This window comes from Actinia tenebrosa, unplaced genomic scaffold, assembly GCF_029948245.1.
Source record: "Actinia tenebrosa isolate PJP-AT-01 unplaced genomic scaffold, QUT_ActTen_1.0 PGA_scaffold10__47_contigs__length_13832649, whole genome shotgun sequence".
Lineage (NCBI taxonomy): Eukaryota > Metazoa > Cnidaria > Anthozoa > Actiniaria > Actiniidae > Actinia > Actinia tenebrosa.
The window spans coordinates 3,646,177-3,661,252 of record NW_028292570.1 but is presented as its reverse complement, the minus strand read 5'-3'; the positions used below and the strand labels follow the sequence as shown (position 1 = coordinate 3,661,252).

General features: G+C 36.0%; 1 long non-coding RNA gene across 2 annotated transcripts; it reads right to left on the bottom strand.

Annotated features, from left to right (window-relative positions):
- Window positions 1–1,038: 1,038 nt before the first annotated feature.
- Window positions 1,039–9,294, bottom strand: LOC148912791 (uncharacterized). 2 transcript variants are annotated; one of them, XR_016119221.1, is made up of 3 exons: window positions 9,278–9,294; window positions 4,403–4,703; window positions 1,039–2,832 (listed from the first exon to the last, which is right to left on the bottom strand). It is a non-coding gene; the product is annotated as an uncharacterized LOC148912791 (long non-coding RNA). The 2 variants fall into 2 exon arrangements; XR_016119220.1 differs by lacking the exon at window positions 9,278–9,294 and adding an exon at window positions 8,592–8,796.
- Between the last annotated feature and the right edge of the window lie 5,782 nt (window positions 9,295–15,076).

Genomic DNA, 15,076 nt, shown 5'->3' with positions numbered 1-15,076 from the left:
GCTTTATAAATAAATATTATTATTATTATTATTATCAAAGAAAACGGCCTAGACCGGCAGTCTCCCATTTTCTCCGCCAAGAATCGCCAACAAGGGAGACAGACGAGACTCTGCCAGCAGGGAAGTTGAAGAACGAAATAGACGCCATCTTAGAAATACGTCCAATAAAACCGTCCCACAATGCACTGTATACTGCCAACTCGACCCAGTTTTTTCCTCGTCCTCGGGATGGCTAATAATTATTAGTAAAAGATAGATTTAATTTTTTGAATTCTTTTACAGCTTATCAGGATCTAGTTTGTCCAGGATGCCACAGCAAGATTTCCGAAAATGATTGTAACCGTCATGTAACGTTCAACGGAACGTGTCCAGAGTCAGTGAAAAGCTTGACACCTGTCTGTATCTTCTACCGCAAGGCAAAAACGAGTTACATGCGGATACGTGTCCCTAATAGCACATATGTATACCTCAACGCTGACTGCAAAAATGTAACTTTAAAAAAAGATTGCGAAGCAAGAGCTTGTCAAACAGATAAATGTTTTGCTTAAACAAAAATCACCACCAAAAAAAGAAAAAAAGTACAACATTTGCTAATAATTACCAATAAAAGACTAGCAGTAAGCGTACTTGTTTTTAGTGGGCACTCGAAGACTCTACGAGCTATACCCCAGACATACAATTGCAAATGTCTGTAAATTTGTCAATGAATTTTCAACTAAAGTTTTCTCGGCCGATATAACACCTAACATAATGAATCTTCTTAGGGATACTAAAGTATAAATGTGCCAGTCTTTCCAGTGCTGATATTGGTTTTTTAATATAACTCATTTCAATATTCGGCCGCCATATTTTTGCAAAGGGTCTTACTAATTCAATATACTGTTGTTCTATACACTTTATTCTTGTTTGCACTCTATAAAAAGAAAAAAATCGGTCGTTTTACTGATTCTTTTACTATTTGACCAAACTTCCATCGATAAAATCCAATCAGATATAGGGCCGATACAGACACCAGACCAATCAATAACTAAACTTGAATTTCACAATCTCCAGCTTGTTTAATTGATAATTCAAAAGCTATTTTTGTGTCCCAAATATTGCTGAATACTTCCCTCACAAAAAAATGCCGATCAGTAAGCCATGCTTTGCTCTTTTGTTTTCCCTGATCAAACCGGGCAATAGAGGTTAAGAGAACTTAACTTTAGAGACCTTAAATGGACTCTGAGGTGCCAGACACATCATAGCTTAAAATGTACATCAAACCTTGTTGATTTTGAAAATCGAAATGAAAATTTCATGAAATGCGTTTTTTGGGGTGATATCGTCCGTCAAATTTGCGAAATGACTTAAGCTGGGCTCCCTGTGGAATATCACGGATTTGATGGCTTGGGATGCCTGGGCTGTGATGACGTCAGATAGTGGAACATGTTGGGTAGCTGGAGTTGAATCAGCCAAATTTCGCTATGGAAGTATGGCTGTTCTTTATCAATTTGAGCCGGAAATTGCTTGAGGAGAAGAATATAATACACCCGATGAAAGTGTGAGCGAGGAAAGTGAGCTAGAAGAAGTGGCGAACGAGGAAAGGCAACTCCAGCTACCCAACATGTTCCCTGTTGGTATTGTTGTCTCGATCAGCGCGTAACAGTGAAAAGAGTGGAAAGCGTATCCTGACCGATTTGAAATTAAAAGTTATCGCGGAAACCGGACTATCAACAAGATCAAAGAGGGTGCCCATGGGTTCGTAGTCTCCCTCGCATCCGTTTTAGTGTCGGTCGTCACGCAACGCTCCCTCTCCACAAATGGCTGCTTGCATTCGAACGACCGACACTAAAAACGGATGCGAGGGAGACTAATGGGTTCGTAGTTAACTGACAATTTGCCAAAAAGTATTAGTAGTAGTTAACACTAAATTAACTGATATATATACTTCATGATTTTAGTCAATATTATGGCCAGCGCTCGTAAAATTATTACAGTTAAACGACATTCGGCCGAGAAATTTATAGCTAACTGACAATTGGGTACATCCCCATTAGCACCCTCATCCAAGGATATTTGGAATAGATAGTGTTTCTATCATTATTCTCTTCAAGAACGTGGAGGCTGGCTATAGGGTTGAGATATATTCAGTGTTGTTTATAGTCGACCAAACGAGTTGCCATGATTCCTTACTTTCCGTCTTGGAATAGACCTGTTTACCGATACGGCGGCCATCTTGAATTCTATAGTTTTAATGGAGACATTATGGATGCGGAAGGGGCAACTATTGGAAAAAGTATAGACTGCACAGCTGTCAGGGTATCTTTTTATATAACTTTACGTTTTTCATAGAAAAGCAAATCAAAAAAGCAACTAATTTGTTTGGTAGCTGGAACAGTATTTGAAACACCAAGACTGCAAATTATTTGAAAACATAACCCACCTCTCTATTCCTTATAAATTCAAGATGGCCGCCATATCAGCAAAAACGTCTGCATTACCTCAATTTATCCAGAGAATCTTTAATTTTTAAATAGTCTTACAAACAGGATTCTTTTGCTAATACGATAGTCCAGATGCAATGTTATTTTGGCTTATTCATTTATTGAGTATCATGATTACTTAAACTAGTTATAACAGTTTTATTTTTCTTCCATTGTAAATGTATTGCATTGGCTCTTGATATGATTCAAACTCACTTCTCGTTGCTTATTACCTGAACCCTAATAGTTATAACAGTTTTTTTCCGTTGTACTCCCTTCTCGACTTGTCCTTCCTTGGGTTATCTCTTGAAACTGTATCACAATTGAGCTTACTTGAAGCTTCACAGATCGCTTGGATGCTCTCTCTCACCTGTAAGAAAACCAAATAAAACGATATATGTCGACCTTATTCAACCCTTCTCAACCTTATATTCTGGGGGTTTTTTTAATGCTTAACATAGAAAACATTGCGCCCCTTTTTTATCCTTGGCCAGGTCAACGATTGATCACAAGGATATGATATTTTCAAGGTTCTTATATTGTGCAGCTCCACACTCTCGGCGCGCTTCTCATAAAAATAGATAATATAATCTACTCATAAAGTGATAAAAGTGAATATATATATAAAATATGAGTTTGAAGATAAGAATCACCAAAGGTGTTTTGATTATTTTCTAATGTTTTCTAAGCTTTTCATTCTAAACTTTTCTATTCAAGAGAGTCGGCATAGACATCATCTTCTTGGTTCGGTGTTTCTCGCGCGCGTGCACTTTTAAATGCACTGTACTTTCAAAGTTGCAGTTAAATGAAGGCGTGTTAAGGCAGGCGCGCACAGCACATGCAAAAACTAATTTCAGTTCTTTATAGTATAAATGCAATAGGAGCCAGAGACTTACGTCTTAATCAATCAATCGTTCTACTAGCTTGCCACCAGTGAGCATACTAATCGGGGACACCTGCCGCCTTAAAAGCACTCTACGCCAGATTGGACTGGAATTTAGAAGCTTAAGGTGGCTGCCTACTTTTGAACGTTCGATTTGAGCCCACGATGTGCGCGCGCTCAGAAACCGCTGAAAAATCTACAAGATTTTATTGAAGAACCATACGCGTTTTGAGCTTCAACGGGGCAAAACCCTCAAATTTTGCACGGAACTCTATATTTTTTGATAGATCATTCGAAAAAACTCCTAAAAATCTAGGTCATATCAACATTTTAGGAAAAGTTTAAATCAGGAACACGTGAAAAAATAGATTTTTGTAGGGATTTTTGTTCGACTTTAGGAGATTTTTTAAGAGCATCGAAACTACAAAATATGACAAATCAATGTATCTTTCTGTCTTTTTGTCGAAAATATCCATGTATTTTTGTAGAAGGATTGACTAGCCTTCGTTCCTGCAATCATATAGTCTGCAAATAACTATTGTCTTATTAATCTTAATTTTTTCTAATCACTTCCGGTGGCGCAATTTTTACTCCAAAAGCTCGTGCGTAGGCTTCCATTATATGCTGATTATCTCGAAAACAAGCTCGGGACACCCTATTTTTCTTTCCAGATTTGGAATCAGCATTAAATTTCAATTCGGAAATCAATTTCCAAAAGTAGGCAGTCACCTTAAAAGCGGGAGAACCGGAACATCGCACATCACTCAGTGCTTTGTTTTTTTATCTAAAAACGCGTATATACTTATTTCAAGAAACGATCGATGTCGGTCGGAGTTCTGAAATGGGCGATCTGAGACTAAATGGAAATTTTGTGCTTTTATGTTTTCTGGCTAAAATACGAAAAATCACATTCCTAACAAAGGTTAAACTTATGAATTATTCTTTATATTCCAATCCAATGCAAAGTATTACATTTTGCATCGCCGGCTACTCGGTTTCAGATTTCAAACTACATATCTCTGACCGACAACGTTTTGTGAAATATGTAGGTGTATACCTTAGTTAGAGCGATGGACTGTCTCTTGCCTGAGGGTTTGCCCGGTAAAGGATATGTGACCAAAACAGCATCACTTTCAAGCAAAACCATCCCGAGAACCAACAGTATGAAGAAGGAGGTTGCGATTCTATGTGAAGACATCGTGAATAGCTAGAATGACTACCACCTCTTCTCACAACGGTGTACATGCTGGTTGTTAACGCTGCTATTTATACAAAACAATTGCTGCAGAAAATACGTCTTGATTACAAGTACGAGGGATCTCCAATTGTGATTTATCTGGTCTCCTATAGTGATTTACCTACAAGGATAATAGATGTCCCACTTTAATGAGCATTTCATGCTGTTCAGGTAAGAATGGTTAGAATTACGGCTGTTCATTTTACGGCAATTCAAATACAATACCCTAAATTGTAGTTTAGCCGAAAGTGGGTCGAACTAATAAGCAGACCTTCGATGGATGACATCTCCGTTTTCCTTTAAGTGCTATTATATCCTGACGAAAATCGCTCAAACTTGGATTCAGCTGAAACTTCCTAAGAATACTCTTTAAAGGTCCAATAATCACTGTATGAAGTGCTTTCTCGATATTCTGGACGAAAGTATGATATTTTTACGATTATTTTTTGGAGTCTGTGACGTCATACACTCAACATCAAACATTGCTACATATATTTCTTTGTATATAAATCCTTAATTTATTTTATTCCTATGAAGCCCAAAGGGTGGCTAATGTGCTTATTTCACATTACTTGTGACTATAATTTATATTTTGGGGTGTTTGGGTATTTCTTTCTGCCTTTACTAATGATATTTTGATCATAAACTACAAAGAAATGTATGGAGCGATGTTCGATGTTGAGTGTATGACGTCACAGACTCCAAAACATAATCGTAAAAATATCATACTTTCGTCCTGAATATCGAGAAAACACTTCATAGGAAGTTTCAGCTGAATCCGAGTTTGAATGATTTTCGCCATAGAAGCACTTTGAAGTGATTTAGGACTACTTTGCTGAATTGTCTGTACTAAAAATATATTAAACCCTCATTCCTAAAGTACAAGATAAAGAGATGGAGCAATTAGTATCTCATCGCTTGAGTAAAAGGAAGTTGAAGATCTTAAAGGAAAGAAATAAGATACACTGCACTTTGAAGGTTATTATACTTGTCTACACACTGCGTGAGTTAGAAGCCATCGGTAAAGCTGCACTTCTGTGGTATGCATTATTCCGATCGAAAAAGTCTGGAAAACTCGGTCTATCGATTGAGGTACTCCACTTTTCCTTTTCCTCCACAACTCCTTTGGTCTCTTCCGTTAAGGTGACTGCCTACTTTTGGAAAACGATTTAAACTTTTTTTAAAACTTCGATTTTCTGATTCCAAATCTGGAAAGAAAAATTGGTTGTCCCGAGCCTGTTTTCGAGATAATCAGAATTTAATGGAAGCCTACGCGCAAGCTTTTGGAGCAAAACTTGCGCCACCGGAAGTGATTAGAAAAATATTACGATTCATAAGATAATAGTTATTTGCAGACTATATGGTTGCACGAATGAAGGCTAGTCAACCATTCTACGATAATACTTGGATATTTTCGACAAAAAGACAGAGAGATACATTGATTTGTCATATTTTGTAGTTTCGGTGCTCTTATGTGTTAATGATATAAACGTTTTCTAAAATGTTAATATGTTACGGGACAGAGCAACTAATAGATGTTCCTTTTAATAGAGGGTGTCCGCTTGATAAAAAGATTCCGGTTTATAGAGGTAACACTGTATTACTTAAAGATCATCGATACCCTGCAGAGTGATGGATCCAGGGCGGTGAACAGGTGGCTAGTCACCATCCTTCTGCTCAAATTTAAAAAAAAATACAATCATATCACACCTGTCCTCGTCAATCTACATTGGTTGCCTGTAAATGAATGCATTAAGTACAAGATTCTTCTGCTGACATCCAAAACTTTACATGGTTTAGCTCCTTCCTATATTTGTGATTTGATGACAAAATATAAACCCAGTTGAACTCTTTGCTCTTCAATGAATTACTGTTGGTCTCTAAAACGTATAATATGAAAACTTATGGTTATCGTTCTTTCTCGGTCTCCTCTCCAGTTTTATGGAACTCACTTCCTTCGTCCATAAGAAACATTGATTGTCATTGAAGAGAGAGCTTAAGACGTATCTTTTTAAACTAGCATTTAATTTGTAATTAGCTATGTATATATTAGTTGTTTTTTTTTCCTTCTCTCTCCTTCCGATTTTATTTTACAGTGCTTATAGAGCTGATTCGTATAAGCGCTATACAAATACTAAATGTTATTATTATTATTATTATTATTATTTTATTTATTTTTTTAATTAGATTTCTCAGATTTCCTGGATCCTTCATAGCCCTGAAACAATATCTGCACTGACTAAGGGCACAGATAACTCACAGACCAAACCCTGAAACGATTCAACCACTGGGCTGATCTAAGTCAGGGCACGGCTAACTCACATATAGAACCCTGAAGAAGGAAGTGAGAAAGACGATTCGCAATTTTATAATTTTCGTGCTTTTTGAGAGATAAATGTGTGTGTCGTTATATTTTCCCCCATCGACCAAAGACAAATGGAGCCAGCCCAGCTTGAAGCTCGCCACCTCATTCAAGCATTTTATAATTCCTGTATTACAACTAATTTTGGTTAAATTGAATCTTTATTGCAGGTTAAATATTGTATTACTGGAAAATGGATAGCTAAACCATTGTCCGTTAGGAGTTTTTTAGGACAATTAAATTAGGTTAAAAGGGTCTGTTCTTACGCACATTCGGCCGTCTGTTAATTGTCACTTTGCATCAAAAAACCTGTTGTTCTGTCCATTGAAATTGTCGTTGATTATAAAGTATAGTAAAATGGAAAATCCACTGTGTATTCTGTGTAAGTTTGATATTTTAAATAAAGTCCAAAAAATAACAGAACAGAACAGAACAGAACAGAACAGAACAGAACAGAACAGAACAGAACAGAACAGAACAGAACAGAACAGAACAGAACAGAACAGAACAGAACAGAACAGAACAGAACAGAACAGAACAGAAGAATTGGAAATAAGAGGAAATAAAACGATTGTCTAACAAGATGATTTTAAAATATTTAGCAATAAATGTCATCAATCTGTTTGCCTCTCCTGCCCTCACTTTCTTATTAACTAAACATACGAGACACGATCTAAAAATCCCATCGTACCACATTGGGCTGCTGCCTATAATAGATATGCCTGTTTTACATTCAGTACTAAAGAAACCTTCACAGGATGGAAATTGTTCAAAAATAGCCACAAATCCACGCCTACCGTTTTTATATGACCTCGTAATGCAGGCTATTGTAAAAGGTCTTATTGAATTGTTGCATTATACTAAAGCTTCTAGCTGATCTAAGAAAACATTTTAGCCAATCAGATTTGAGAAAATTAGCAAAACTGAAGTGTCGCTTTATCTCTTGAAATAACGGATTTTCAGGCCACGAATTGAAATAATAACGTTGCTTATACGTGGCCCAATAACTAACTAGTTATATATTTTTATTGCAATGGCGGGCATATTTTTATTTTTTGCTGTTCAATTTCGTATGCTATATGACACCACAGTCATGCAGTGCTTCATCGTCAAACGAACCAAAATCACGTGACCAATTTTCAATTAACAATATGCTAGAATTTTGGACAGTAAACGAAGATTGAAAATTAATTCTACATCGCTATTTCAGATCAGTTCAGTTGGAGTTTTCGAAACAAAACTGAAAAACTTAAAATATATTTTGTATCGCCGCCTTTTCTGAAAACTTTGGTTGGATTTACGTTCTTACGTTGGATAAACCGTCCTTACACGAGTACCCGAGTGAAGAACCGTTTACGCATGCTCTAAGTCTGTCAGGAACGTCATTCTCATACTCAGACCTCCTCGGTTTCGTTCCTTTTCGTCGGACGGAATATAATATAGAGTATGTGCATGTTACGTCATAACCACCATCTTGGTGGACGATAACAAAGCATTACCTACTCTTGTTAGATTAGATCAAATTTCAATGTTATTCATATCTCAAGGGATTTTGAGTTACATGGCAAACACTTTATTATACTTCAATACTAAAACACCCTAAGAAATAGCATATTCTTTCCTACTTTCCTACTACTGGGTGCTTACCATTTACCAGGAAAACTGGAAACTCCGGTTTGAAAACCAATGGTATGCAACATTCCGATCGTACTGCAATGCATGGGACTGTTTTAGATCTTTCAGAGGACTGATAATATATGTCATCTTGGTAGCCCAGTTTTCCTTAAACCTACAGCTTCGGCAGATAACATGGTCTTGATAATCTACGATAATGAACGACTGATTCTCTTCAATTCTCTTTAGTGACATTCTAATATTTGTCTTGATTGTTCCTATTGAATGCTCATTGTCACCTTGTCTCTTTAAGTGCTCAATTAATGGCAATTTATCAGCTTGACAAAAAAATTAATAGATCGTATAATAGGATTACTTGACTGATCGTTGACACGTACAAACGACGATCTTTATCGACATAGAGCGTTTTCACTAATGTTACAAGGCAGCTATATTGTTGTACCAAACAATAGAAACTTTCTGCACAGTTTTTTGCTTAAAAATAGAGTTCAATTCCCGGAGGATAGAAAACGTATTGTTTTGGTAAACCAACATGGCCACTGTGACGTCATGTGGAAGTTCTCTATAGCCTCTCTCATCTAACTTCATTCACGATGAGAAAAATAATTGCTTGGATGATTCGTACGTGTTGACAGACATCAAGTTGCAAACAATATTGATGCTACTAAAATGTTAATTTGTTAGTTATAAGTGCTTACCATTTATCCGTGAAAACCTTTGTGAGAAATTGCACAAATTTGCAGAAGTTGAGCATACCTCAGAGAAAAAATCGTACACTGTTTAGTACTAAACTTTTCCAATACTTTTTGATAGTTTTACTTTATTACTCTCTAATCTATAAAATATTATTAAATTATTGAAAGACATCATTAAAAAATATATAAATTGCAAGAGGTACCTTGGCCAGCTTTAAACGATAGACTCTGACAAAGATTTTGCACTGTTTTCTTCTAATTATTCCTAACTTTTCATATATTTATTGTTTTACGGTCATAGGAATTATTTTTAAAATGTCAAATAACAAAAAGATGCATAATGGCATGCAAAGCCGCGTTCAGAGTAGCTTATTCCTGTGCCATTGCATGTATACCTCAACTTTATAGTGTTTAAAGCTGAATTTATTTAATGTTGCACGGGACGATTCGCAACGACGATTTTTTGCTATACGACTCGTCGATTTTATTACATGTTACACTAGTCAACTTTCACGCAACGTCATTTGAACATCAACATATTACACGGGACGATTTTTAGCGATTTTTAAAAGAAGCCACTGATCTTGTTTCTTGACATCGCCTCGCTTCTATGAGAGTACTGAACTGCATTTTGGGTATGCGTTGCGCGAAAAATCGTTGATAAAGCTCAGTAGTGTTACACGAATCAGCTTTACACGAAAAATCATCAAAAACTTGCGAAGCGTTACTCGGCATCATTTTTTCTCGCAGCCACGTATAACAAAAAATCGTCGTTGCGAATCGTCCCGGCGTACGTAAGTTTGGTATTTTTACAAGTTTTGTTACGTAGTATACATCTTCTTTCTGGAATATTGCCAAACAATAACATGTAAAAATCATTACGTAGTAAAAGCTTTAGCTACGTTAACACGTTTTGTTCAATTATGATCGGAGTCGAAGAAGGCTCTAGACAGTTTTATTTCATGCGCTATATTTGATTGATGAGGTATCCAGAAATAAATCAAATACTTCAAAAACAATTTCTCTTAAGCACAATATTTTTAATGGTACATTCCTATGAATATGGTTCTCTTGTATATGACTTTTGTTAAACTGATATACACGTAAAACTAAGTGGTCTCAAAATTTCCAACTAAGTAAGACGTTTTGAAAATAATGAAATATCACTCAATTGAAGGAATTGAACATTTAGCAAAAAATATATTTTTGGAAAATAACTTAAAATTTATTTCAATAAGAGCTTTATTAAGAATGATCTGAGAACAAACTAGATACGCATATGATGACGTTGATAATCAAAAAAGCATTAAATGCTCCGCTGAATAATAGCTTTTATGCGTATTATATTTGAACAATTAATTATCGCTAATGAAGCATTTAGAAGGTCAGGTTTCAGATTTTTCTTCAAATGTTAACGTTTTTTTTTTCTTTTTTGTCGAGTAAATTTTTCTTTGATTATAATACAAAGTAACCTTTAATCCTAATCTCTTTTTGACATCCAAATAATAATATTAAGGGTAATAAATCATAATTTACGATTATATTAAGTTAAAGAGATCACTCTTCCATTACAGTCTTGGAGGTTTCAGGGTCTGTTGAATTTCGCGCAAGATATTTCTAGCAAAATCACTAAAGACTTTGTTCAACATCGCTGTTGTATAAAGCAAAACTCTTGCGTTATTTTGTAAGTGAATCTGAATGGAACACAAAGTTAAATAATTTTCGAAGTGCAAACGGCAGAGAATAGAAGTGTGCAGAATTGCATGAGATAACTGGCGTGAGAAAAAGCAAGGCAGGCGTGAAGTGAACTTTACGAACGATATTCTAGTTTTCATCGAAGAGAACTTTGTGAAGTGAGAAAAACAATCAAGAAAGACTGGAAGGTAGTGTCCAAGTGATCAAACCATGGAAACTCCACTAGTAATTGCTTTAGTGTGTGCTTTTGGAGTGATTTTTATTTGTGTTATCATTCTTCTCGTCTTCTGCTGTTATCGCAAATACAAACAGAACCAGTACGAAAAGGATGATTTAGAGGAATCCGCCATAGATAATACCAATGTTATATCAACACCGAATATCATCATGACTCGCAAGGACCGTACAGAAGATCTTTTCACAGGAAAAAGAATGCCCTTTGGAGTACACAGCTCGATGACAAATATCCCTGGTGAAGTCGAGAACGAAGATAATGAAAGAAATGTTGATAGGAATACGTTGCAGCCCAATGGATTCCAAAGACTACAACAGTACAACAGTTCGTTTTTGAGTGTTCGACAGAATTCAACTAAATCAAATGCACCTTCCTTTAGCGACCATGCCGGCGAGGATAATTGCTCGATTCACTACTAGTGAAGAAAAATATATCATAAAAGACGAAGAAGGATTTAAAGATTATTGACAGCTACATGCGAATATTTGGATTATATTAGACTTCAAGCTCTTTGCTGTTTGCAAAATGAAAATTCTCCTGATTGCACTACTGGATGTTTCCGAGCACTGCGACTAGTTGCCTAGAATTTTCGAGGTAAAATATAAGAAGATATTTTTTGAAGCTAAAACCTGGATAAACCAACATGCTTTGTATAATGCCTTTTCGTAGCCAATACGTCTTTTTTTTTTTTTTTTTGTATGAATACAGAGAGGTTGTATACTGATTTGCAGCTCGAGTCTTCGCTGTAAATTATATAAAAGGTCTTTTATAAAACAAACCGGCTGTTTTGCCTATCATAGCCAAGTATTCTCTTTTTGTATAAATATATATATTTACTATTTTTTGTCTTAAATTTCAAGAAGTTAATGCGTTGTTTTTAATATAAATACACATTCTTAACGATCAAAATAGTTTTAATCATGCAGTGTATAGTAAAGGGTTTTCAATTTGGAAATCGATGAAGTAAAACTATGTAAAGACTCACAGCAAGAAATGCCCTGATAATCAGTACCAATTACTGACTAAAACAATAAAAAAACAATGGAGCTAAATACTACTAAACTGCGTAAGAACCTTTGTTTTCTATTATCGTTTTAAAGTCTGCCTAATGGTCGTGGGTCGTGGGTCGTGGGTACAAAGTCGTGGGTCGTGGGTACGAAGTCGTGGGTCGTGGGTTCGAAGTCGTGGGTTCCATTTTTTTTCCAACTTTCCAAATTTATCATTTCTTCACTATTCTTCTAAAACGAGATTGTGTAGCTTTCTTCCTGTAAATTCGCGAACTCGACTCGAAGTATTAAAGTAAAGCTTATAGCTTTTTGTCTCTATTATTAGTTTATAGGTTTTTTTATGGGTTTAAATATCGACTCTACTATGCAAAGTGGTTCTCAGTAAGGTGGTTCTCAAAACTGCGCAAGCTCCCCGCGTTATAACTCAGGGTTTTTCCTTTTTTTGAAAAGGCAAACCAAGCTCTGAACCAGGATTAACCGGTAACGTCTACATAAAATCCCCAAACCTTGCTGTCCTCAAAATTAGCTAGTCACGCAAATCTTGACCTCTTGTTTGTCATTGGTAGTTGTTAAAAGCAAATATTTTGAGTTTTGGCTTGATAATAGAAAACGAAAGGAGCATCTTATCAGATATTTCCATAAACTTTACACCAACAATTAGAAGCAAAAATAGACTATGTGAAAAGCGATCGAATTAGAAGTGTGTTGAGAATGATTCGAAATTCAAAAAGGTTTTTGTAGTGTCCACACAGCGTGAGCAATGCAGAGTAAAATATTTCAATCTATGGCATAGCTAGGCTCTTTCCAGTCGCACCCAATACGAAAAGATACTAGATCTCTCGTATACATTAAGACATGAAATTAAAATTTGGTTCCAATAAAACTGAATAAAAGGTTTGAGACTGGTGATGAAGATGAAGATGGAGACACGTGTTGGAATCTCCTAAACCGGCGATTATTCATTCCATGTAGTTGGTGGACATGATTTTTAGAGAGCTGACTCTATTGGAATTTCTACTTTCCTTATAATTTAGGTATGGACCCGCAAAATCAAGAATAAAACATCGTTTTGATTATACTTACATCAAATCGGTTCTTCTCTAAGTTACTAAATATAACTTCTTTGACCTTCTTGGTATTTAAGCCCAACTGATACACTGCCGCTGCATAAAAGCAGTCCCTATCAACCTTGGAGTCGTAGGTAACGGTAAACCCGGCACTTTCGAGTCGTTTACTCAGGATTTCCATACTAACACAGAAAACTACTAAGAAATAGTGAAACAAGCTTTCTCGCAACGACAAAAAACATAGAACGAGGAGAAACGCGATGCCGAAAACGCGAATTTGCTGTCCATCAACTTCACACGTTTGCAGCGGCTTGTCGCTCCAGTTTCTAGGTAACATCTTGATAAAGTCCATTGAAGACTCCTCGTTAAAGCGAGACAAGGTAGAAGACTAGTTGTTGTTGTTTTTTTCTTTTTCTTTTTCTTTTTTTCCGCCAAATTTATGTTTGAACAGCAAGGCCAATATAAATGAAATGTAAGAAAGTGCTAAAAGGTTTTCCAGGCCACCAATTTTGGTGTATTTTTATAACACTGTCACGCAAATCAGACACAGACTACCTTGCACAACCCACAATTACACCGAATTTATAGGAACAAAGCCACACGATTTCGTTTTGGAAGTATAGTGATAAATTTAAAGTTATAAATGATAAATTTGGAAAAAAATTGGAACCCACGACTTCGTACCCACGACCCACGACTTTGTACCCACGACCCACGACTTCGTACCCACGACCCACGACTTCGTACCCACGACCCACGACCCACGACCATTAGGCAAACTCATTGTTTTAGAATTATTAGTCTGTGCAGCACTTAATTAATAGTTATTTTTAAAGGTTTATTGTTTGTATTCAAATAGATTTTACTTGCTCTATGAACTATAGTAACTAGAATATATAGTACATTTAACGCTATTATATTCGATTGTTTGCTTTTGTCTTTTTTGTCCTTTTTTTTGTCTGTTAGTCACGTACAGTTTATATACATTTTTCTATCGTGGGCCAAGCAGTCTAAGGTCACTCTAACTATTTAGTACTATTTAGTTAATAGATTATTTTGCGTTTTTAATATTCGCACTCGAACTACGAACTTGGATGTGTTTCCGATTACGAACGCATTGTCTCAAAAATACTGCAAAATTTGTAAATACTGAATGATGTACTTAGAAAAATTTTTTTCTCTCTCTCTCTCTCTTGAATAATGTATCTGATTGTTCTCTTTGGCTCAGGACAAACGTAGAACTGCATAAGAGCCCGCACCTAATTTTTAAAATGGAAAACAAGGCGGTTTTCTTTGATGTCATTAAGTTCGGCTCATGTGAATTCGACGTTTGACATTAGTCTTTTGGGAAGCTAGAGCATTTTTCTTATGTGTACATACGTTAGAAATCAGTTTCACTTGATATTGAGTTTATTTTCCTATTTCTATTAGAAAAACTATAACCAAAGCAGCTTTTATGTTAGGCCCCGTCCACACTATGCCGGATAAATTTGAATCCGAATTTTTATTTATTCGGTTAGTCCTACCGTCCACACTAGTCCGGGCGATTCACCGAAAATGAATTTTTTCGAATACGGTCTCCAGAGTGGAACAATTTGAAAATGCCGGCTAGCCGTATTAGTGTGGTCGGAAAACGTTTTTTTCAGTTTCGGTTTGAAAATTCGGATTCAAATTTATCCGGCATTGTGTGGACGGGGCCTTACAGTCAAGTATCTTTTATGTCTATAGGGATTTTAGTGTTGTAAAGAACAACAGGTAGTTTTGTAAAGACTTTTCCTTACTTGTTCCTCAGCACCAT